The following is a 25,901-nucleotide window of genomic DNA, read 5'->3' on the forward strand; positions in this document are numbered from 1 at the left end:
ATGCTAGAACACAAGCGTGAGAGCGTAAGGAGCATCTGGAGGGACAGGTCATTACAGTTTGTGGAATACGGACTTTTAGATTTCAGAGATGACAATATTGTGTAATAAACAGGCTTTGGAGAATCCATGGCAACTACCCTGCTATATGATTTAGGGTGAGTTACATAAATTTCTGATCTTTGGTTTCTTCATATGAAAAACGAGAAGTCAGGAGAATGCTACCCCCAAATTGCTTGTCCTGAGGACTATGGAGATTTAAAGAATGAACAACCTCTACTGGAAGCAGTTGTGAATGTGTTCTTAGATCTCGTATTGGGTTAAATTACTAAAATTTCTGGATCTTTTTTTTTCTTTTTTCTTTTTGATACTGGAAATTGAACCAGGGAGCTCTACCACTGGGCTATCCTCCCAGACCTTTTTGTTTTTATTTTGAGACAGGGTCTCACTAAGTTGCTGAGGGTCTTGCTAAGTGTAGGTTAACCTCAAACTTGTAATCCTCCTGCCTCAGCCTCCTTAATCCCTGGGATTATAGTCATGTGCCACTGTCTCCTGAACTCTTTAGTAAATTCATTCCTGATCTATTGGAAGTACAAGTCTAAAGCATCCTTAAACAACAGAGTCATAGTTGCATTTATTTATAATAGTTATTTGTTGGACATAAGTCTTCCAAGTATTGAGAATGATCTCACTTCAAACACAATTCAAATATAAATAGAATTCTTTTGTTGTTGTTGTTTTGTGGGTTTTTTTTTTTTTTTTTTTTGGTACTGGGGATTGAACTTAGGGATGCTTTACCACTGAGTGAAGACAAAATTGTGGTGTTTTATAAAACTTCATTGAGGGGCTGGGGATGTGGCTCAAGCGGTAGCGCGCGCGCCTGGCATGTGTGCGGCCTGGGTTCGATCCTCAGCACCACATACAAAGATGTTGTGTCTGCAGAAAACAAAAAAATAAATATTAAAAACTCTCTCTTTCCTCCCTCCCTCCCCCTCCCTCCCCCCCTCTTAAAAAAAAAAAGATGGGGAAATCCTTTAAAATAAATAAATAAATAAATAAATAAATAAAACTTCATTGATCATTAGGTTAAAAAAAGAGCCATTGGGAAGATTAAATAAGAAAACCATCACCAGTCCTTTAGTTTTACATTTGCTGGCCCACAGCATACTCTAAAATGGTAGCTGATATTTTTCTATATATTGAGGCATCCATTTTCAACTATCTCTATGTCTTTATGATTCTTATTATATATCTCAGAATAAACTCCTAAAAGATTAAGAATGATTTCTTTAATTTCTGAGAAGAACACTCAAGATAATATAAAGATGAGTGTCTTTTTCCCCTTTTAGCTTTCTTCATCAAGCCATCTGCTGCTAGGCTTTATCACCTTGTGCTCAAATCCTTTCCTTTTTAAGATAGTGTCCCCTCATAAGCTTGTGAGATCCTTTATTCCCTGGAATACAGAGGCAGTAACCAGGGACACACTCCGGCCGGAAAAATGGTTACCTGGGCATTTTTTGCACTCATCTAATTCTTAACAACAAAAACATAATTGTTTCTACTTGAATAGTCTTACAGTTTATAATCTAAAATAGATCATAAGCTCATAGAAAAGCTAAACAGAGACTAGAACTTGTGGAATGAAATACTTATTCCATTGACTTATGGAGGTAAGTGCTTATAAAATGTTTTTGTTAATATGCCAAGAAGTGGAAAAAAACTAGAAATCATTGTTTCTTATGTTCCCAGCACTGACCACTATCTAATATGTCAAAATGACAAAGAAATATGATTGCTCTCAGATAGTAGTAAAATTATCATCACTCACTCACATGTATAGGAGGAAGGAGGAAGTATTGATGTCACTGTCAGGTTACTATATCTCTAAATTTTTTAAAATTCACAAATAATTATATATACCTATGGGTTATACTGTGCTTTTTAATGTATATTTACATTGTAAAAAGATTAAATTAAGCTAATGATCATATCCTTTGGCTCATTCTTTTTTTTTGTGGTGAGAATGTTTAATATTTATTCTTTTAGCAATTTTGAAATATGTACTATATTATTATTAACTATGGTCATCATACTATACATGAGTTCTCTAAACTTACTCCTGTTGTCTAACTGAAACTTTGTTTCACCAAAGCTTCCTACTATTATACTTTGTTTTATGAATTGTACTTTTTTAGGTTTTGCATATGAGGGAGAGCATACAGTGTTTATTTTCCGGTGCCTGACTTATTTCACTTAGTGTAATGTCCTCCAGGTTCATTGATGTTGTTACACATGATAGAATATCTTTGTTTAAAAGACTGTATAGGGCTAGGGGTGTAGTTCAATGGTGGAGCACTCACCTAGCATGTGTGAAGCCCTCTGTTCCAACACAGCACTGTGAGAGAAAGAAAGAAAGAAAACCTGTATAGAATTCCATCATGTGTATACACCATATTTTAAAACAAGCCACTCATTCATTGAGGGACACTTAATTTGCTTCCATATCTTGGCTATTCATAGAATAGCGCTAAAATAAACATGGGAGCTCTGGTATCTCTTTGATATACTGATTTCCTTTCTTTTGGATATATATCCAGTTGTGAGATTGCTGATCATATGCTAATTCTACTTTTGGTGTTTTGAGAAACCTGCATATTATTTTCCAAAGTGACTGTTTTAATTTACATTCCCTACAGAGAACCAGGCTTACTTTTTCTCCACATCCTCACCAGGGCTTGTTATCTTTCACTTTTTTGATAATAGTGGTTCTGAGTGTTCTAGGGACTAAAATTCCATATTTTTGCCTCAGTGCCTTTGAAGTTAGTTCTTCCTGATTCTGCTTTCAGAACATACACTAGGTAAGAGGAATTTCTTGTCTTTTCTAGTACCTACATCTCCACTTCCAGCTGTCACTTAATTGTGACAAATGTTTTTACTCAATTGGGGCAAATAATAATATATTGGTGGATGCTAATGTTGTTTGCTCCTCTTGCTGCTGCTGAATAAAGAGACTCCCTGAGCTTTTGAAGATCACTTGAGTGCAGGAGATTGATGCTAGCCCGGGCAATTTAGTGGGACTCCCTCCAAAACAGACAAAACAAACCCCTCAAGAGAACAAAAAACAAAACCCCAGGGATTCCTTGGTAACAGGGCACTTTGAGATCTTTCTTTTTTGCTCTTAGGTTCTTAAACATATATATATATATATATATATATATATATATATATATATATATATATATATATATATATATATCATTGGCTGAGCACGGTGGTATACGCCTGTAATCCCTGTGGCTTGGGAGGCTAAGGCAGGAGAACCACAAGTTCAAAGCCAACCTTAGCAAATTAGTGAGGCCCTTAGTAACTTAGCAAGACCCTGTCTCAAAATAAAATATATAAAAAAAGGATTGGGATGTGGCTCAGTGTTAAGTTCCCCTGGGGTTCAATCTCTGGTATGCTCCCCAAATGTGTGTGTGTGTGTGTTCGTACATAAGATAAACCTGATGGGATACTAAAGAGCTGAATGAAACTGCAGGTAAATGGAGAATGACTCACAACCAATTTGCCCAGAGGGTAGACTCCCATCTGTAGTTAGTGGTTTTCAGAAGACTATTTTAGAGACATGATGATAAGATGTCATTATGTGAGTCTATTGTCTGCACTTCCAGTGAGCTCCCAGGTGCCGCACTGTGGCTGGGGCTGGGTGTCGCAGATATGAGTACCTGTGCACACGGCTCTTTTCCATGTTTCCCCCGCAGATCAACTTCCTCAACCCTGGAGGCAAATGTCACAGTATTTGTCACAGGTGAAGACTGCGGAAATGACCCTGACTCATTACTTCCATAATGAGTTCTAAACTCAGACTGGGGAAGTACAATTAAGAGACAGATAGAGAGACTAGATTTTCCTTTGTTTTAGAATAAGAAAATGTTTGTTTTTATATGACTGAATGTGATAATGTATTTGGTAGCAAGAAAAAGTCTAAAGCAAACACTGCGTCTGTAGTTTTAGTGAATTTTAAATGTTCCTTCTGTTTCTCTTCAGGAAAGCTGCTGAATTTGTGAGCAACATGCATATTTCAATAAATCTTATATATTCCCCATAAAAATTGCTGACTAGTGAAGAAATCCATTTCATCATGTGAAGAGTATTCATTGAGCACTAGAAGCTGGTTCTACTGTGCTTGGTGTTGCAGTGTCTTCTCTCACTAAATCTGACCCTGGTTTATTTGGAGTTTGCTCATCCCATAATAGGGAGCATCAGGACTCCACCTGCTTCACTCCTTAGCACAGGGCTCTCATCTCATACCTGCTTTTACCAATGGACTTGAGTTTACTGAGTTCCTGATCTCTGACTTCATCTCCTATTTTTGGCTCTGAATTTGACCCTTAGACTTGATGAGATGACAAGATCTTGCTTCTCCAGATTAATGTTTAACCCATGCCACACCTCTCCAAATATAGTTTTATACACACCCCCTGGCTTCATTCTGAAAGCCTGGTCCTTGTTCCCAGTCCTCATCCAATAACAAGGACATGGTTTCGAGAAAAAGGAAAAAGAAGTTTTATTGCTTTGTTAGCAAAGGAGAAGCACAGGGGACTCACACAGCCCTGTCCCGGAGGCTGTGATTCTGCCCATCCCAGGGAACAGGGACTGTTTTAAAGAGGGATTCAAAGGCTACTACATTCTGTGTGTTCTGCCTGAGTTGTAATTCACTTGTTAATTTGGAGACAGTCATTTCTTGAGGTAACTCTGTTTAGGATGGGGAAGAAAGAGATTAGAGAGGAGCAGGGAGAAAAGAGGAGAAAGAAACATGTCCATTTTAAAAATAAGTCCCAGTGGCAGAGCAGCAAGGGCTATATTCAAAGCATAAAGTAGACCACTGTTACACCTCCCACCTGCTGTGGGAGGTATTAAAGTCCATTTCTAGGACCCTGCCCACCTGGGCCTGCCTTCTTCCTCACTCCACTAGGGAAAAAAACAGCAAAAGCCTTAACAATAGGCCATTTGATATAGCAAAATGGAATATGTTTCCTTCTAAAATTATATAACCCCAAAGGGGGAAAAATATGAGTCATTTAAAAAAAAAGTTGTTAGCTGATTTTTGTCTGTTTTTGTTTTAAAGAAAGGACTACAAATAAGCCAAGTCATTTGTTGTTTTATTTTATTTTTATGCTTTGGCACTGGGGATTAACCCAGGGGTGCTTTACCACTGAGCTACATCCTCAGCCCTTTTCATTTTGAGTCAAGTCCTGGCTAAGTTGCTTAGGGCCTCTCTAAATTGCTGAGGCTGGCCTTAAACCGGAGATCCTCCTGCCTCAGTGTCCTGTCTCAGGGATTTCAGGCATGCACCATGGCACCTGGCTCCACCTGCTATTAAAAAACAACAAACCCAAATAACAGAAAATCTTGTTGTGTTTTTAAAAGAATATGACTTTTGTTTTATTACAATTCTACTAATGAAAATGGGGAGGTAGGGAGGGAGACTGAGGCCAGGCTGAGGAGAAGAGATTGGGAGGGGCTGCCCCAGTAGAGATCAGATCAGAGCCAGATAAGTCCCCTAAGGAAGGAACCACACCATTGTTTGGAAACTAAGAAATCAACAAGTTCCAATAGTTGGGTACACCAAAAATCTTTGGAGAATATGATTTTATATATTGATATGGTAGGGGTCTGCCGGATTTCAGAGGAAATTTTCAAGATAACTCAGTAGCTTTAAATAAATATCTGTTAATGGGCTTTTACTAAGTAGCAGAGAAACACATTTTCCCCTTAAATATATAGTTCTCTGGTCTTAAGCACTTTTCATTTTAAATAGGCCTACCCTTAACATTGTGAGATCTGGGGTAAGATACATAGGTCCATATATCATATGTCTAAATATTTTAAAATTATTCAATAATTTGTGAAATAAAATATATCCTTATCCTTCTAGACAACTTAGAATGCCAAGTTCAAATTAGTAATTTCTGGACTCCTGAAGCTGTGGTTTGGAGCCAGCCCATCAGGGGTGCTGTTCACCTTCGAGAACTGGGAGGCCTGCACAGACTGTGAAAGGGGCTCAGGCCATTGAGCTGGAAATTCCAAATTCCTGGGCACCCACAGGTGGTCTTGGAAGGAGTCTTGAGCTCTAGAAGTTCCTGTGTCCTGCTTCTACAGATTCATTATTCAATAGGGAGGGATGTGGCCAGAGGAAGGACAGAATGGGACCTTTTCAAGTTCAGGGCTTAGGGCAGGGAGGCACATGGCATAGTTCTCAAGGGTAGTGCTGATTTTTCCCTGGGGAGTCTCCCTTGGTTATTCCTCCTCTAGTACTAATCCCCTCTCTGTCCTGTCTTTTGCCTCTTTTCTGGTCTACTGTTTCCCTCAGGCTACAGGGAGAGTGCCTATTGTTCTGTTCAGATACTAAATAGGACAGTAGGATGGTGTCTTCCACTGTTTCTCTCCTTGACTCCAATTCCCTCTACTAATTATCTGGGTTCCCTCATTAGCAAAGCTTACCCACAGGAGACCTGTCAGGGAAGAAATGGCAATAAGTGCAGCAATAAATCTGGGGAGGAGACAGATTTTCTTTTTCACTAAGAAAAAGACCTTAGATACTGCTGTTCCAAAGGGTTTGCCCAGATTCTACCCCTCGGATGCAGGGGAGATAACTCCAAGGAGCAAACATTTATATTGGGAAGGAAGAAAATTGCTTACTGACCACAGCTTGGGCGGGACAGAAACCCCACGAGGGACCAGGCCTCTGAGTAGACCCCTTGAAATGAAAGGAAAATGGAAGAATGTCAACATCATCACCACGGAGGTACTGATTTTCTCCTAGGATGGGCAAGGGCAGCCACACGGGCCCCAGTGGTACTCAGGGGAAAGTGGGTGAAAGGAAAAATACTTAATCTCTTGTGAAATGGTAACCCATTCTTGTGAAGGTACTTCACAATGATGTGCTTGCTTTGAGATTCAAATGTAATCACCTTAAGGCCATTTCCCCTTTTGATAGGATCCTCCAAGTCTCTCCAGGTTTTGGAGGCTGTGCCTTATGCTTTCTCTGTCTACTGATCAGTTCCATGGATGCTTTTGTACCACATAGCACTTAGATGTGAAACAATTGCTCCTTTTGCACCAAAAAAACACCATCCACACAGAATGCTTGTGTACATGTGAGGCTCTGCTGAAGATTTTGGGGCAATGGTGAGGTCTTTCATTGCCATATAGTTTGGTCTCTGCTCTTCTTGTAGACTTCATTTTTCCAGTAACCTTCCATGGGTCTCCTCTTTTATAATTTGATTCCTTTTATTTTAGTATGGTCAAAGATTCTTTAATGTGTCTTTCTAGATAAAGGAACATCCCTTCCAGTTTCCACCTGAGACTAGAAGAATGAACAGAGATTTGCAGTGGCCATTATTCCCTTCATCAGTTCTGTTAGGGCAAGAAGTCAGCGTGAAGAATAATTTCTTTGCTGTATAGATTATATCATCTCCCTCAAGGGTCAGGGGCAGCAATTGGTTTTTATTTAGAATAACAGCATTTTAATTTCTCGGTTATACAATGATTCCAAAACAATCCATGAGCTCTCTGAATTCTTATAGTCCCTGTTGGTAATGCCAACAATGATAATAATACTACTATTTTGTAAATGCAATTTTTATACCATTAATTAATTAATTATTTTTTATGTGGTCCTGAGGATCGAACCCAGGGCCTCCCGCATGTTAGGTGAGTGCTCTACCACTGAGCCACAATCCCAGCCCATATACTACTATTTGTATTATTGGGAGTAGACACATTTTTCTTTAAGGACAATTGAATGCTTTTGAGCAGGGGAATGATGTAACAAATCAGCTTTCTGCCAGGTATCAAGAGTAGGTGGCAGAAGAGAGATGAGAGCCAACAAGATCAATTATGAAATAATTTTTACAATGGTTTAGGGTCAGAGGTAATGAGTAAGGACTATAGCAGTGAAAATTGAGAAAGGAATTGCTGCTGTGATTAAATGTAGAGCTATTGACATGGATTCAGACATCAAAACAAACAACACTAACCTAAAGTTAAAGTGGGAACACTGGTATAAACTGTGTATAGGGTTTCCTTATCATAGGTGTGTGTATGTCTGATACCGGGGCATCCCGCAGGCATGGCATCCCGCAGGGGTAGGCAGAACAAATCAACTCACTTGGCTGAGCTTCACTAGGAGTGACACCTGTGTTCTCTTGCTGAGTGTCAGAAGCTGTTTGTGGCAAAAGGCCTACAAATACTATTTGTATAGAGAAAGAAGGAGGAAGAAGCTAAAGATTAAATGGAACGTCTCACAGAAAGCGGGAATTCAAAGATAATATACTCTATGGGCAGCAAGAGTAGTTGTCCTTTTAGCTTATGGGCAGCAAGAGTAGTTGTCCTTTTAGCTTTTTCAAGAATAATCTTTGTAATCACAGGTCACATTGTCCCTATATAATCTATACCACCTTCCAGCTTTTTTTTTTTTTTTTTCCTGGCTAAGATGAAAGACATGTCAAGCTGAGAAGGATTTGGACTTCCAACATATTTTCATGAAAGTTATTTACTGACAATGATTGCATTTTTTTAAAAGTTGTTGACAGACCTTTATTTTATTCATTTATTTATATGTGGTGCCAAGCATCGAACCCGTGCTCACACATGCCAGGCAAGTGCTCTACCACCGAGCCACAAGCCCAGCCCCAATGATTCCATCTTTGCTTGTCTTATACGTGGTGGGTGTAAGGAAAGAAGCTAGTAAAAGAAATAGAGAAGAGGTGGCTCAACAGGGGGGGGCAGTGGAGACTGAGACCTGTCTTCTGCTTATAGTCTGGGGTAGACATAGGGAAAATGAGGAGGGGGAATTCTTTGTATGATAGGGGAGTACTGTCTGAGATTTAGGTCAGCTTTACAGTGACCTTGAGGTAACTTTTGTTCTAAGAAAGAGTTTTTTTTGTTGTTTGTTTGTTTGTTTTTTTGTTATGCTGGGGATTGAACCCAGGGCCTTGTACATGCAAGGAAAGCACTCTACCAACTGAGTATATCCCAGCCCCCTGGAGGATATGTTTCAAAATGGCATTGCTTGTGTCAAGTTCTACCTAATAGGGGTTACTTAAAAATATCCACAGAATTCACATATTGTTCCAATTCCCATTTTTGTTGATCCCTTGGTGCTCATGTAGGGAGTCTAAATAAGGAGGCAAGCATTTTGGTGCTTGATTCAGCATTATTTACTGGCAGGTAATAGTGGAGTTTCCACTTGAGTGTGACCTATGGCTCAGGGAAGAAGAGGCAGGGCACTACTTGGGGGCAGCTAACCCACTTAAAAAGTGTTGGACAGCCAGCACCCCCTGATTGACTTGGGGCCTCCTGCTACCAATTCTCGTTATTCAGGCCCTCATTTTCCTTCCTCTCCCCTTCCGTGTTCAGTACTTTCTTTTAAACTTTCTCTTACTTCTTACCCCTTTCCCTGGGCGCTCCTAGAGTTCTTTACCTACCCGTGGACACTTTCCTAGTTCTTAATCTTCTAATTCCACTAATTTCTTCTGGCTTCAGGATTTTATGAGGAAGGTTAATTAAAAATAGTGACACTTTCCAAATTCAGGTATTTCTTTTCCAGCTGAAGACACTGACTTCCATGTGCTTCTCTATGAGCTGGAGCTGCAGGCTGGTCCACAGGCCACAAGCTACACAGAACAGCTATACTGCTTCAGTCCGTTAATCTGGAAAGAGTCGTCAGGGAGTAAGTACATCCCTGAGAGTCTAGTAGATGCCCATTAGATATAGCTCTCTGAAGCAGGAAAAGAAGCATACATTTATAATTTAGGAAAACATTCTTAGTGTGCAGATCCTATAGAGGTCAATGTGGGCCATTAGTCACATAAAAAGGGGGGTGGGGTAGTTAACTAGAAGGCTTACGCAAATGCCCTGAAGCAGTAATCAGATCTTGAGGCAGTCTCACATCTTCTATGCCCACCACCTCCCAACACTCTGCAGTTTCTAGTAGCTTCAGTTTGCCTTGCCTCCCAATGCTGACATAGTCAAGGGCCGAGGGACTTAGTCATTTATTTCATTCCTGGGCCTCTCCTCATTGCCTCAGCCAATGTGTTGGCAGACTTAATTATTTGTTTCCTCCAAGCTCGTGGGTGTGACACTGGGAGGTGGAGATGAAGCTGACCCACCTAGCAGGCGTTCCAATCAGCCTAAGGAACCGGCTTCTCTTCTTTCCTACCTGTTGGCCTCTGATGACCTTAAAAGCCCATTTTTGACATCCTCAGGGGATTTGACAGGACCAGAATAGGAACACACCCAATCTTGCCAAGAGACCTTTAGTTAATGTTCTAACATACCTCTCCCAGGGACTGGCACTTGCAATAATTGGGAGCTGATAAGTCCTATTTATAATAAAGTACCTCCAGCAATCTTGAGTGCTCAAATGGCTGCAGGCAGGGATTTTCTTCTTAGGAGTCCCCCTAATGCCTAATCCCAGGAAGTCTTTAGGAAGTACAAGAAGGTAATCTGGTGTCACTGAACTCTTCTCTCTTTTAGTACTTTTATTATTTCTCTGGTTTTTTTTTTCCATTAACTGATTAATTGCCTTATGAACAAATACCTATGAAAATTAATAATTTAAGGCAATTGTCAAATTCCAACTGATGAGTAAAGACATTTATAGTTTAGGAATTTATAGGAAGTCTTTAAAAAGGAAGTGGTATAGGTTGGGCCTTGAACTCTATCTAGGGAGAAAACTTGCAGATTAGGGGAGAAATTTGGATAGTATAACACAGAGGTGTGCTGAAGGCAGCTCAAGCGTATCTCTCTGTATCTCCAATTTTTTGAAATTTTCAGTGGTAGGAATATTTTTAAAAAATATTTATTTATTTTTAGTTGTAGTAGGACACAATACCTTTGTTTTATTTATTTATTTTTATGTGGTGCTGAGGATCAAACCCAGGGTCTCGCATGTGCTAGGTGGGTGCTCTACCACTGAGCCACAACCCCAGCCCAGTGGTAGGAATATTTGCACCTTGGAAATTGGTTAATACAACAAATCTAAGCTCCTCCTTATGTCCTATTGTAGAACTGGTTGTTAATAGTTACCAGCACACCACTTGTGATAAAGGAAGTAGATCACAAATGTAGAGATGGAAATTAATAAATTATTATATTCTGGAGTTAGGACCAGACTTGAATCAGGAAGTGTAGGCTCTTACAAGCAGGCTTAGGAATCTTGACTTTTTCCTATAGCTACTGAAGAATTATTGATGAAATTTTATTAGTTGAGATGTTTTTGGCTATAAGTAATAGAAAAATTAATTCAAAAAGGCTTAAAAATGTATTATTGTATGACCACTACAAGGATGGTTAATTCCACCATTTACCATTTAATCTTTTGCTTTGCCATCCTTAGCATATTGGCTTGTCTTATGACCAGTACAATAATTCCAAGTGAATGTTCATCAGCAGAAGAGAATATATATTTTTCTGTCTCTTTGTAAGAGTAAAGAAATCTTTCCCCAAAACCTCCAGCAGGTCTCCTCGAATACCGCACTGGTCAGAACTCTATCACTTGCCTAAACAGAGCAATGGCAAGGAGAATGGAAGCTCGGCCTCCATCTGTGTTGCACCCATAGCCCTCATTCAGCCTTCCCTGCCCTAGGCAAATCTTCCACTATTGGACCAATCTTCCCTGAGCTCAGAGCCTCAAAGAGGATGGCTACTTGAACATAATCACAGTTCTATAATCAAGGAGGAAGAAGGGGGATGGACATTGGCTAAGCAATCAATATGTCTGTGGATTGCTTTGGAAAAGAGAGAAAAGATCAATAAAATATTTTAGGAAGCATGATCTAGCAGTGATATGCAAGCAGACAGAGGACCTGAGAATAGAGAGGTCCAGTTTTTTTTCCCCCTTTGGTACAGGGGATTGAGCCCAGGAGCCCTTTACTGAGCTACATCCCCAGCCCTTTTGATTTTTCATTTTGAGACAGAGTCTCACAAAAGTTGCTTAGGACTTCACTGAATTGCTTTGGCTAGTTTTGAACTTGCCATCCTCCTGTCTCGGCCTCCCAAGCTGCTGGGATTGTAGGCAAGGGCCACCGTGCCTGGCTCTAGTTACACTTTTATAAGAGTCTGAATATGAAATAATAAGCTACCAAAACAATGGTAGCTAGCTACTAATTCATTCATTCACTCATTCTACAGCTATTTAACAATTGACCACATAAGTCAAGATACCATGCTAATTACTGTACATGAAATTGTGAACTAACCTCATGGAGCTTCATAATCAGCAAATAACAATCGGATGATCCACAAATTCATATAAACTTATAGGCTGGTTAAGGAATACTGGATTTTTTTCCATTTTTGGAGTTGAGGTAAAATTCATATACTCTTAAAAAAATCTGTTACATATGACAGTAGAATGTTCTTTGGCAGATTAACATACATAGAGTATACTTTATTCTATTTAGGATCCCACTCTTGTGGTTGTACAAGATGTGAAGTTACTCTGGTCTGTACACAAATACAAGGGTAGGAAATTTACCACGGATTAATTCTACTGTCTTTCTTATCCCCTCCCTGTCCCTGCCTTTTATTTCCCTTTGTCTAATACAGTGGATTTCTATTATTCCCCTCCCAACCTCCTTGTTTTGGGTTAGCATCCACAAATCAGAGAGAACATTTGACTTTTGGTATTTTGGGAAATGGTTTATCTCACTTAGCATGATATTCTCCAGTTCCATTCATTTACCGGCAAATGCCATTTCAGTCTTCTTTGTGGCTGAATCATAGTCCATTGTGTATCTATACCACATTTTCTTTATTCATTCATCAGTTGAAGGGCACCTAATTTGTTTCTATAGCTTGGCTATTATGAGCTGCTATAAACATTGATGTGGCTATGTTATTGTAGTAGGCTGATTTTATATCCTTTGGGTATAAACCTAGGACTGGGATAGTTAGGTCAAATGGTGGTTCCATTTCAAGTTTTCTGAGGAATTTCCATACTGCTTCCCAGAGTGGTTGCACCAATTTGCATTCCCACCAGCAATGTCTGAGTGTACCCTTTCTCTCACATTCTCACCAACATTTACTGTTATTTATATTCTTTATAATTGCTATTCTGACTGGAGATGGAATCTTAAAGTAGTTTTATTTTGCATTTCTCTAATTGCTAGATATGTTAAACATTTGTTCATATATTTTTGACCTTTCATATTTCTTCTTATGTGAAGTGTTTGCTTAGTTCCTTTGCCCACTTATTAACTTATTGAGTTCTTTGTATATACTAGAAATGAATGCCTTATCTGAGGTACTGGTGGTAACAATTTTCTGCCTGTCTGTAGGATCTCTGTACATGTTCTTGATTGTTTCCTTTGCTGTGAAGAAGCTTTTTCGTTTGATATCATCCCATTTATTAGTTCTTGATTTTACTTCTTGCGCTTTAGGAGTTTTGCTGAGGAATATGGTTTCCAAGCTGATATGTTGGAGAGCTGGGCCTACTTTTTCTTCTAGTAAGTGCAGGGTCTCTGGTCGAATGCCTTGGTCCATGATCCATTTAGAGTTGAATTTTGACACACACCATTCTTAAGTATGCAATTTGATGCATGTGTACCCTTATCAAGATATACAGAGCATTTCTACCAACCCAGAAATTTCCCTCATGTTTCTTCTATCCAATCATTCACTCTTCACCCCTCCCATGGGTAAAAAGGGCTGATTTCTAACAGACTGATTGCCTGGTTTTGAATGTCATATAATTTTTTTTCCCTGAAAACAAATGCTTTTTTTTTTTTTTTTTTAGCGCTGGGATCAAACCCAGGGCCTCATGCATGCTAGGCAAATGCTCACAACTGAGCTATACCCCTAGCCCTCAACAAATGATTTTGAGATTCATCCATATTGTTGTGTTTAAAAGTTGGTTATTTTTTAAAAATGTCTTTCATGGTATGATCAATACAGGTTTCCATTTTTCTGTTTGTGTTCATCTGAGATATTTCCAGTTTGTGACTATTATAAATGAAACTATTATGAATATTCGTGTATAAGTTTTCAGGGACATATATTTTCTTTTTTTTTAAATATTTATTTTTTAGTTTTCCGTGGACACAACATCTTTGTTTGTATGTGGTGCTGAGGATGGAACCCGGGCCGCACACATGCCAGGCGCTACCGCTTGAGCCACATCCCCAGCCCCAGGGACATATATTTTCATTTCTGGTTAGTAAATACCTAGAAGTAAACTTGCTGGTCAAAGGGCAGGAAGGTGTTTACCTTTAAAAGAACCCTGGATTTAAATATATATATATATAATTTTTTTTTCATTGCATGATCTTCAATCCCAAGAATTCTGAGTTAATCTGAGGTTTCTAGGTATGTATAGTACATAGTTTTAAAAACTCCTTAGAACCACTGGTCTAAATTATAGTGGTGGTGGTGGAAAGGAAGTTATTTTGGTTTGTTTTTTTCCCCCACCACAAAAGCATATAAATACACGTAATTTTTCTCTTTTTTTATTCTCTCTGGACAGCAGCAACATAACTTTGTCTGAACATTTTTCCCTATTCTATCCATTAGTCCTGGTATTAATATATTTCTCTTTTTAGTTCCTCTGGTGAAATGCAAAGTTGTGTTTTTTTGCTGTTGCTTAAAGTCAAGTAAAAGGTCAGGGAACTCCTTGAAGCAAACTTAGGATTGCTAAGAAGAGTAAACAAAGACAGGCCATTACGGTGGAAAAGAACTTTGAATCTGATAGCACTTAAGGGTGTACACTGTGTATACTGATAGGATTTTTTCTGCTGTTTTTTTTTTTCTTTCTTTCTGTACTATTATAATTCCACCTGGGAGCAAAAAAATAATCATCTGTGTTCAGGCTGCTATGACATTTATATCAGATAGCTCCTTTTACGCTTCTATATAGTGACAGCCTAAATGGCTGTACACTACTAGAGAGGAGGCCTCTAGTTTCTAGGGAGAGAAAGACGCATAGGCATAGGAAGGGAGTCAATTAATGGATTAGGGGTTGGCTGAGCTGGGACCAGAACCCAGGTGGCCTGGCTCCCAGCCCAGCTGACCACACTGCTACCCACACAGCCTGGGCTGACCAAAGACAAGCAGCCCATTGAGCAATTGCACAAACAACAATGAGTGATGGATGGTCAGAGCAAGAAATAGGCACAAAGCAACTGCAACCCCATCACTTCCTGGTCCCTAAATTTCCAGGCAGGACTATAATGTGTGGTCACTTAAATAACTTGGACCAGCATCTTGGCCCAGTTTTTGAATCTGGAAACTTTTCGTGGTTCCTGCCAAAAGAAAGAGTCTGCCTGTGCTGAGGGTAGAGAGTGCCTTTGAACTCCATACCTGGTTTGTTTGTTTGTTTGTTTTTGGTACTGGGGATTGAACTCCTAGGTGTTTACCACTAAGCTACATTCCCAACCTTTTTAACCTTTTTTATTTTGAGACAGGGACTTCCTAAGTTGCTTAGAGTCTTGCTAAGTTGCTGAGGATGACCTGGAACTTGCTGTCTTCCTGTCTTAGTCTCCCGGGTTGCTGTGATTACAGGTATGTGCCACTGTGCGCAGCTCATTCCTGGTCTTCATGAGTCAGTGGCAGTGGTAATAAACGGCTTTCAGAATTTTGAGCTTCTCATTCTGCCCTCCTACCTCAAATTTAACTGGTAAGGGGTGGGTGCGTCCATGGAGTTCAGTTAGAATCAGCATAGAAAACTAATCTTGTCTTACTCTCCTCCTTATATTTGCCACTGAACAGTGGCCAAATTTTGTGGTTCCCCATTTAAATACTTAAACCAAGGTCCAATGTCTCTGTTTGTTAGCCTGTATTGAAGGCCCTGTACATGTCCCATGCCAAGCACTCTGACTTGCTTGATCTGGATATGTAAGCATGACTCTAGGCCCATTCATTCTTAAATCTTCAACTTTTTTTTTTTTTTTTTTGCACAGGGGATTGAACCCAGGGGTGCTTTACCATTGAGCTACATCTCCAGACCATTTTTTTACTTTTTATTTTGACAGAACCTCTTGCTATGCTTAGGGCCTCACTAAGTTTCTGAGGCTAGCCTTGAACTTTCTATCCTCCTGCCTCAGACTCCCGAGTGTCTGGGATTACAGGCATGTGCCACCATGCCCAGCAATCTTCAACTTTTAAACTTCAGGGTATTCTGAAGAGTCATTATTGTTTAGGAAGTTTCCTTTTTCAGGAGTCAGAAACTGAACTGCAGGAAGTAATGAAAGGAAGGAGAAGTTAACTGTAATATTTATTTTACCTAGGCCTAAGGAGCACAATTTAGACAATAAACACTGTCTTGAATATGCAGACCAGGTGCCATAATGTTAGGAATATGAATTAAAATTTAGGATTACTTTGGTTGTATTGTAACAGGAGCTGGTTCTGTTTTGTCATAGATAGTTATTCAACGCCTCTTATTTGAAACATTCCACATTCTCCTGTTTATTTATTCGTTTAACAAATGTGGAAGTTCTACTATGTGGCACAGATGTCTTATTTATGTTCTCAAATTCATAGCTTACTGTAACTCACATAGCACATATGTGAGTTCTGCCTTATGTGAAAGTTTTATATATTTTACTAAATTTTTAGTAAGATCTTCGATGACTGGAATTATGTACTGCTGATTTTTACCTTCACAATATCATTGCGCACATTGCATTACACATAGTAGGAATTCAATAAATATTTGAGTCAAATTATGCTGTAATGCTGTAAAAGCTATTACAAGCACAAAGTGCGACATAACTTTTATTGATTGTGCTAACATTCTAAGGCGGATGTGTCAACAGGGTATTGTTGTTACGCAAGTAAATATTAAGTGTTTATAGAGAAGGGTATGTTCACTTCAAGAGCACAGGAACAGGGGAAATGCATAACTGGGTGGAGGCTGTTTTGGAAGAAGCGCTGTTAATTTTTCGTCTCAGTCCAGATGATTGTGTAGAGTAACTAAAATTTCACTTTTTTTTTTTTCTAAAGTATTTCCATCCTCTCACCTTTCTAGAACTAGCCTACCCCTTTCTGTTCCTTCCCAAAGGGTTGGAGCCAGTTCACTCTACTCAAAATTCTCAAAAGTCTACCCTATACCCTCCAGCTCCTATTCAAGACGTTCGGTCCAGGGGCTTTAGGAAGGCAGGGCAGGAAAGCACCGGGTCACTCGCAGGGCAAACGCCAAACCAGCCACAGCCCCGGGAGCGGCGCTGAAGGCGGGGCTGCTACTGGGCGGGGCGGGGCGGGGCGGGGCGGGAGGAGGCCCGGGGGCGGCTTGGGTGTCACCACCAACCCGCTCCGGCCGGAAACTGGCGCTTGTTTCCGGCCGGACGGCCGAAAGCCACCGATCCTGAACCAGCCGCCGGAGTCGGAGCGGCGGCCGGGTGTGGGGCAGGCAAAAAGCCCCTGGGAGAGGCCAGTCCTGATCAGTCCCGTCTGGCTTCGGCTCCAGATCCTGTGCGGAGCGACAGCCGCGGTCGCAGTGTCCGCCACCGCGTCCGCCTCCATCGTCGTCGGGGGAGGGGCCGGTCGGACCCCGGGGTCACTGCCGAGGAATGAGGAGCGGCGGCCTGGCCCCGCGCTCCGCCCCGGCCTAGGGCCTGGCCCGGGAGTCGCGAGGGTAACGGAGCCCCCAGCCCGACTCCCTCCCGCCCCGCCCGCCCCTCCGGGCCCCACGCCCGGCCCTCTGCCCCGCACTGCGCGCCCCTCCTCCCCGACCGCGCCTCACCTGCGGCCGCCTCCCGGCACCCCGTCCCCGCCCGCCGGGTCTCACCTGCGCGCGGCGCGGCGTCGCTCCCCCGCCGGCCTCTCCCCGAGCGGGCCGGGCGGTTGGGACGGTCCCCGCCTGTCAAGCGGACTTTGGGGAGGTGGAGGAGTTTAGGGCGGTTAGGTGCGGGCTGCTCCCTCCTGCCGGGCTGAAGTGCCTCCGGAGCCTCGGGATCCCGGAGGCTGGGAGGGGGGACGGCCGCTCCGGGGCCGGGCTGAGGTGCGAGCCGTCATGGAGGAAGGGGGCGGAAAAGACGCGCCGGGGGACTCGGGGCCGGCTCTTGAACTTGAGAAAAAGGAAAGTGGCCGTGACGGTGGAAACTTTAGAGGCTGAGGATGAGTAAGCGGGGCTGCGTGAGCTCACTCCTCCGTAATTGCCGGGCTAGCGGCGGCGGGAGGGAGGGGATCTGTTTACGGCCGCCGTATTTTTAGCCCTCGGCTCGCGGGCCCCGGCGCTCCTCTGCCGCCTCGAGGGTCGGTGCCCGTCTGACCTCGCGGCTCCTCTGGGCGCAGCCCCGACGGAGACAGCGCAAAGCTGGGAGAAGCCGACTGGTGAGATTTTAAGAAGTCCTCCCAGAACTTTGCCGGGAGTTTTCTTTTTAAGACTGCAAAGCCAAGAATTAGCAGATTTTGACTTATTTCCCCTATCTTTTTATAAGTACGGTATCAAATGCTTTATCTAGAAAATCAGAGGCTGGTGATTTTTCAGTCGTTGGCTTCTACTGTGTGTTTAGGTGGTCGTGGAGGAAACTGAATCCCTTTGTCTTTCGGGACCGATTTCAAAGGTGGGAAAGATTCGTGTAGAGAGAAGAGGTAGTGGTAGGACTAGCCCCAAAGAGTAGTTAGTCCCGCAATATTTTAAAGACGTTTTTATGGTATATAACTTAAGTTGACATTACATTCCTGATGGGGTAGAGAAGTCTGCAGGGAATTAGGCTGGGTGGCCAGGGAGAATCAGTAGTCAAATATTTGCTGTGCATAATTTCCAGATGAATACATTATAGACAAACAGTGAAGAATTAATTACATTCTTTGTCCTTTTTTTTTTTTTTCAAGCAGGTCTTTTAAAATTTAGTAACCAAGCTGGTGTGTGTTAGTCTATTGATATTTTGAAAGCTGAACAGAACTATAAAGTAAATTAAATTGACGTTACTCATGTACAGGCTGAAAAGCAGTCTTCATTTCCACTAGCAAACTGGCATGCCTCAGAGCACCTCCTAGACTAAGTGGCCAGTTACTGTGTACTTAGACTTTGCAAATGAATACACATATTAGATCATACCAAGAATAATTGAGAAGATAAATATGCTGAAAACATATTTCAAAACCAAAATAGATTTAAAAAAAGCCTTTCCTCCCATTTTGGATTATCGGCACCTTTCTGCCAATAATTATCCATTAGCATGAATAATTCAGAATTGAACAAATATTTCTTTGGACATTACACATTAAAGCAAGAAGGAAAAATGAAGTTTCCAAACTATTACTGATTTTTGTTGGTGTTGCCAGATTTGATTTATCCCTTTCATTTAATACCAGAGTCTCCCTCAATAAATAAATAAATAAACTTTGCCAAAGAAAGAGCTATATGAGGGGCTGGGGTCGTGGCTCAGTGGTAGGGCGCTCACCTGGCACCTGTGAGGCCCTGGGTTCAATCCTCAGCACCACATAAAAATAAAGATATTGTGCCCAACTACAACTAAAAAATAAATATTAAAAAAAGAAAGGGTATAACTTGTATAAAGCAGGATGACCAGTAATAAATGCTAATTATTAGAATTTGGTGTTTTGTCATCAACACCTTGAAAGTGTTCTGAATCATTAATTGCTTAGTATCTACCCCTGTCACCTTGTTTGCTTGGCAAAAAAAATATTTCATTTAGAGACTAAAATCTCATTTTTTAAAATCACTGTAACTCTCCCAGTGTCTTGCTTTATTCTCTATGAGTTGGTTGGTGCCAATATGTGTAGATTCCGCTTATATCTGTATCTTGTAACTTCCCTTAGCTGAACTGCATATATTAATCTACGGGGTATGATTAAAAGGGTTGAATAAATTTAGGAATTGAGATATGTAATCAAGAGGGTTATGATGGAATACTTCAATATTAAAAATGTTTCCACATTATTATGGGGACTCTATGTACCACTTATTAAAATTTTGGAGTTCCTGAATATCTCAAGCATGCTAAAGGAAAATGGCAGAGGCCAATTACTGTGAGTCTGTTTCTGTGTATATATAGGGAAATATGCCTTCCTTTACCCACTTACCCCATTGAAAGGAAAGACCCTCTAATCGTGCTTTGAAATGTGACCTCAGTAACATCCTTCTTATGGGAACTCAGAAGCTGTGGAATAGCAGACTGGAATTTTCTCAGTAGCTCCTGATAAATTCAAATAATTAAACATTTGTATAACTGGGGCCAGGCACCTACTTATAAACCCAGCAGTATGGGAGATTGAGACAGGATGATCACAAGTTGAAGGCCAGCCTCATCAACTTAGTGAGGCCCTGTCCCAAAAAAAATATAAAGGACTGGGGATGTGGTATAGTGGTAAAGCACTTCTAGATTCAACATCCCTAACCGCCCCTCCCCCATTGTGTATTGAAAGGAATCTTGACTTATGTTGATTTTTTTAAATATAGAAAGGACTTTTTCTTCTTTTAAATTAAGCTATCATAAGCTTTAACATTTAGGAAACAGCATATTAACAAAACCAAGTTTAATGTGCTACAAGAGTAGTTTGTAAGGGCTGACAAAACGTGAAGTAACAATTAGATAAACCAGGGGAGATTACTGAACTAGTACATTTTGAAATGGACTTGGGAGGCTATGGATTAGTCATAAAGAGGTGTAGACTATGGAATCAGACAAACCTTGGTTGAAATCTTGGTTTGATTTTTTTTTTTACAATGTGACCTCGGACGAGTTACTTCTCTATCTATAAAATGAGTATGAACATTCAAGTAAATGAAACAGTTTTTTGGTGTTAGGAAGAAAAGAAAGGATCATCCAAAGAGAAATTATAGAATTTACAGAGTGCAATGATGGTGTGAATGACTAAATTGTGTGTGGGGGGGTCATGAGAATGAGAATATGGGTTGGTCAGGTCATGGGTAGAACAGGCAAGAGGGTGGAAGGACTCAGAGGCCATACTGTTGGATGTTGATAGAAGGGTCAATAGAATCATTGTAGGTCCTTGAACAAAGGATGAATTTAATGAGAAGTATTCAGCCCTTTGGTCCAGGAACTCAGGGACAAGGAGTCAGGCGGGCACCGGTACATCGTGACTCTTCTGGTTCTCTTTACCATTTTGGCTTGAAGGGATGCAGCAATGAGATATAAGATTCCTCGTGAAGTTTTTTGTGTTTACACACCTTACTCTGCTGATTTCTGCTTGTGCCCATCGAAGAGTGTACCAATTTGTGGGGAAATCTTAAGACTATGGCTGGGTTCTCAAGAGCTTATGGTAAGGAGGGTATTATATTTCAAAGTACATTTAACTGTTAATTACTGCTATTAACATAGGGAACACTGATATAGAAATTCAGAATTTAAGAAATTTCTTGCTTTTGAAAATGCATTATATTTTAACCCAGATTTATTTTAGGATTTTAGTGAAGTTGAAATGAGATTTACTTTTCTAAAACAGTTTTACCTGATGGTAAGAATACAATGATGGCAAATAGCAGATAATCTTGAATTAAAGATTTGGCCTTAGAAATCCACAAGGTAAATAATCAATTTGTGGATAACTAAGACTACACTATCCAGGTAGATGAGGTGGTCCATGCCTGTAATCCTAGCTGCTCAGGAGGCTGAGGCAGGAGGATAGCGTGTTCAAATACAGTCTCAGCAAAAGCAAGGTGCTAAGCAACTCAGTGATACCCTGTCTCAAAATAAAAAATAGGGCTGGGGATGGGGCTCAGTGTCTGAGTGGCCCTGAGTTCAATCCCTGGTACCTCCTCCTACCCCAAAAAACCAAATAAACAAAAAAAGACTGGACTGTCCTGAGTATATTAATTTAAACTAATTTCTTTTCAAAATCTGAATAGGTCCAGTGTGGCCTCTCAGACTGTCTGCCTCATGCCTAAGAATGATTGATAGATGATGTTCCAGCCTGAATGAGCCTTTTACTCACAATATCTGGAGGAATCTCACTGCATTATGCTGCATTTGAAGATTAAGGTGGTTTTCTCAAAGGTCTTGGGATCTGTAGAGGCTCCTTTACATAGCAGCTTTACTCAAAGTCTGTTAGATTTTTCCTTCTGAGGAAAACTTCTTTGAAAATATGGCCAATTTTTTTTTTAAAAAAAGGAATAGGAAGTATATACTTGCAAGAAGTAAAAAAAGAACAAAAACCAAAAACAACTTTAACCACTGTTCTTTTAGTTGACTTGCTTTACTTTATTCCTGCTGCCCCACCCCGGCTTGTAGTTCATTACAAAACTACTTTTGTGATGTCATGAGTACAGGTTAGTACCTCCTGAATGAGGAGGTTGTAGCAATTCTGAGTTGGAAATTAGAGATGAAATAATAGAAAAAATCTTATTTTGTATAGCTAGATTGAGATTATTTTTCAACTGCATGTTTTAAAGATTATGTCTTATCCCTTTATTTCCTCTCAGAAATTGTTTTGGATAGGGGGTGACCTAGTATGAATTCAGTTCTATACTATTGTGCAGAGGATTAGAAAAAAATGACAACTTTGTACACTTGAGTTTACAGTCCAGTTGGAAGTAAGGGAAATAGGAAGGAAAGGAATGAATACCTGTTGATCTTCTGTTAATATGCTCGACACCTTTTAAATGTGAAAATATATTATCAGTTACATAGGATAGACCTAGGTATTTTGGTAGAAGAATTCTAAGGTAGTTATCAATGTTAAATCTTTAAAAAAATCAAAATATATGAGGTACTAAGGATAATAAGGATCATTCTGTTTTTTTTTTTTAAAGAGAGAGTGAGAGAGGAGGGAGAGAGAGAGAATTTTTAATATTTATTTTTTAGTTCTCGGCGGACACAACATCTTTGTTGGTATGTGGTGCTGAGGATCGAACCCGGGCCGCATGCATGCCAGGCGAGCGCGCTACCGCTTGAGCCACATCCCCAGCCCTAGGATCATTCTGTTTTGAAGCTGAAAGGAACCAAGCAAAATCTTGAAAATAGGACCATATCTAAGATGTTGTTGAGACAGTGATAAGACAGACATACACAGCAATGAAATGTAGTGGGTTGGTTAGTTTGGAGCTATTTTATGTGGGGTCTTAAAAAAAATCGAGTTTTTAAGTTTACATTTTAAGTGATAGGAAATAGGAAATCACTGAGGATTTTTATTAGGATAGCAATATGATGACAATAAGACACAGATTGGCTTAGAGGGAAGGGAGATTGTCACCAGGAGTGTATGAAGTGACGAGGCCTGAGTTAAGATCTGTGGAGGCTGGAATAAGAAGAGTAGAAAAAAGATTCAAAGAAATTAAAATTAGTGAAGGCTGGATATTGAAGATTCAAGAGAGTGACAAGGCAGGTATGACCATGACAAAATAAGTCTGGGTGTCTGAGACATTAATAAAGAAAGAAGTTAGAATGTTTCCTCATTTTTTAGGAGAATATGATTAGTTCTTTGGAACATACTGGATTTAAAGTGGATGAAATATCCAAATGAAAGTTGTTCTGGTTGTGAGAGTTATGAGCCTATAACTGGGATACAGGTGGGGTTAACAAACCTGGAAATGTAGTTTTGCAGTTATTCAGCATAGATGTGGTAGCTGTAGCAAGTTCTCAGAGAACTAGAGTTTAAGGAAAGAGAGGAAGGGCAGAGATAGTGGTACTGGTAAACCTCAACACAAATATTCCCCACAGTCCAGGCCATCAGAATTGGTTCTTCCTTCTCCTTTCCTGTTTTCTGTTCTATTCCATCCAATAACTGCTGGATATCTCCTAAGGACTGAAGAGATGGAAATGGGTCAGAGTCTCTACCTACAAATTATATAACGATCTAATGGGATGAGACAAATGTGTAAATATAGAGAGGGAATGATGTGTGATAGATGCTGCAGTGGGGGGAATGTAGGGGCCCAAAGGCCAATTCTGCCTTAGGCATGCAGAGATTGGAAATAGCCTCCTGGAGGAGATGACATTTGCAGCTGAATATTGAAAGATAAGCATGTTCCCTACAGAAGACTGGGGAGAAGTCACTTCAGGCTAAGAAAGTAGCTTAAACAAAAGTTTAAAGGAATGCAGCAATCAAACTTTTTTTTTAGTAATATGGCTGGAGGAGAGGGTTGGAGGGCAAGGATAGGCTGGGGGCATGGATAGTAAGTAGTATTATCTATTTTGTGTTTGTGCTGGGGATTGAACCCAGGGCATGCTAGCCATGGCCAGTAATTGATGAGCCATTTAAGGATTTTTTTTTTTTTTGAGTGACAGATTTCTCATTCAAGAAAGATTATTTATGTTGGTAGTATGAAGAGTAGATTGGAGCAGGACAAAGCAGAAGAACCTTTTAGTAACTTCTTTATGTTTAACCATAACATTTTGTTGAGGGTGATCATGTTTATAGAATCAAAGAACTGTATAGACTATTATGCTTTCTTAGTCTTTCTCATTCATTTTCAAGAAGGTTACTTGAGCTTTACTCTGGATCACAGAAATAGATTAGTAATGGCTTGGTCTAGAATTCAGTCTTCAGTGGCTGGTATGTATTAGATGATTAATAAATGTGTTTTCTCCCATGTCCCGTTCCAGTGTTTCATTCTGCCACTTTACATTGTGTTAGAAGACAGGGGACTCTGTCCATTCTACTGTCCTTTTTAACCAGTCCAAAGTGTGAACTCTGATCTCTTCCTAGGTTCTTGAATGAGGAAGACCTACCCTGAGAGTACCTTTTGGAAGAGGGATTTTGGCTTGGGGCAGTTGGTTTCCCTGGAGCGGGATGAATAGTATATTAGGAATCTTCAGCTGTAATAATTCAGATGTTGAAGAATGTCAAGGTATCTGTGTTATTGAGTTTCTCTCTCTCCTGCTGAGTTCTCTTCAAGTTGTTTTCTTGTTCTTTTTGTGGTATTGAGAGTTCAACCCAGGGGTGCTTTACCACTGAGCTATATTCCCAGCCTTTTTCATTTTATTTTGAGTCAGAGTCTCCCCAAGTTGCCTAGGCTAGCCTTGATCTTGTGATCCTTGTGCTTCAGCTTCCCCAGTAACTGAGATTACAAACCTGTGACACTTACAATTGAAGTTTTCTTTTAAACTTAATGTTGAGTTGTGCCAGTGAAACTTTAAAAAAAGGTAAATAGGCTATGAATTATATAATGCCAGACAGTACATTTTATCCCCCCCCCAACAAGATTTGTCATTAAACTCAGATTCTTTCTTTGAATTTCTTTTTTTCTTTTCTTTTTCTTTTTTTTTTTTTTTTTTTTTTTTTTGTGTGTGTGGTACTGGGGATTGAACCCAGGGCCTTGTGCATGTGAGGCAAGCCCTCTACCAACGGAGCTATATCCCCAGCCCTACATTTTTAACTATAATGGATTTTCATGAAGGGAAATCGGTTTTAGAGTTTGGATTTTGATTTTGGACATTTTTGCTGGGGAAAGAACAGAATAGAATGTATCTTAGAATGTCTTAGATTCTCCTGGAGGAAGTTGGGACTCAAGGGACTATAGAAAAGTGGATACCTTCCATTGATGGTCTTCCTGAAAACTTGACTGATCTGTGATTTCCTTATTCTTTTTTCTGAGTTTTGTCAACATCTTCCCCAGAGAAGGGCCTTGGTTTGGAAACTGTCCACTTTAGCAGAGCTGCCAATTCTTAATTCTTTCTCAAGTGGGCAAGGGTACATTTTGTTTTTGTTTGTGAATGTTTGGGGCAAGGGAGGGGAGAGAGGAGGCACAGAAAATCTCCTCACAGTGAGTTTTTGTCTGAATTCCTGTGTAGCTGGAAGTTTCCTTGGCTTTGTTTTGGGGGAGATGACTTGGTTACGCTGGCATTTAAGTTATGTGGAAGGTGGTTCTCGCTCCCTCAGCTATCTGATTTAGAATGGCAATAAAAACTTCCTTCTTGTCCAATATTTTCAGCCCCCTCTCCACACTGTTTTAAATGCCTTGCCTCTTGTGC

The 25,901-nt window shown here is 40.4% G+C and overlaps 1 protein-coding gene and 1 long non-coding RNA gene across 4 annotated transcripts in view; one reads left to right on the top strand and one right to left on the bottom strand.

Annotated features, from left to right (window-relative positions):
- Positions 1-606: 606 nt before the first annotated feature.
- On the bottom strand, positions 607-17,928 carry LOC144368540 (uncharacterized). Its single transcript, XR_013428305.1, has 3 exons — positions 17,789-17,928; positions 2,358-2,392; positions 607-933 (listed from the first exon to the last, which is right to left on the bottom strand). It is a non-coding gene; the product is annotated as an uncharacterized LOC144368540 (long non-coding RNA).
- Otud7b (OTU deubiquitinase 7B) overlaps positions 17,324-25,901 on the top strand; it is a 55,311-nt gene continuing 46,733 nt past the window's right edge. The window contains exon 1 of one of the 3 annotated variants that reach the window (XM_078027654.1): positions 17,324-17,635. The gene's annotated coding sequence lies outside the window, so the exon portion shown is untranslated. Of the gene's footprint in view, positions 17,636-18,176; positions 18,334-20,442; positions 21,253-25,901 lie in introns of those variants that run through there. The other 2 variants (XM_040287504.2, XM_005331146.5) reach the window with 2 other exon arrangements.

Source organism: Ictidomys tridecemlineatus, chromosome 11, assembly GCF_052094955.1.
Source record: "Ictidomys tridecemlineatus isolate mIctTri1 chromosome 11, mIctTri1.hap1, whole genome shotgun sequence".
Classification (NCBI taxonomy): domain Eukaryota; kingdom Metazoa; phylum Chordata; class Mammalia; order Rodentia; family Sciuridae; genus Ictidomys; species Ictidomys tridecemlineatus.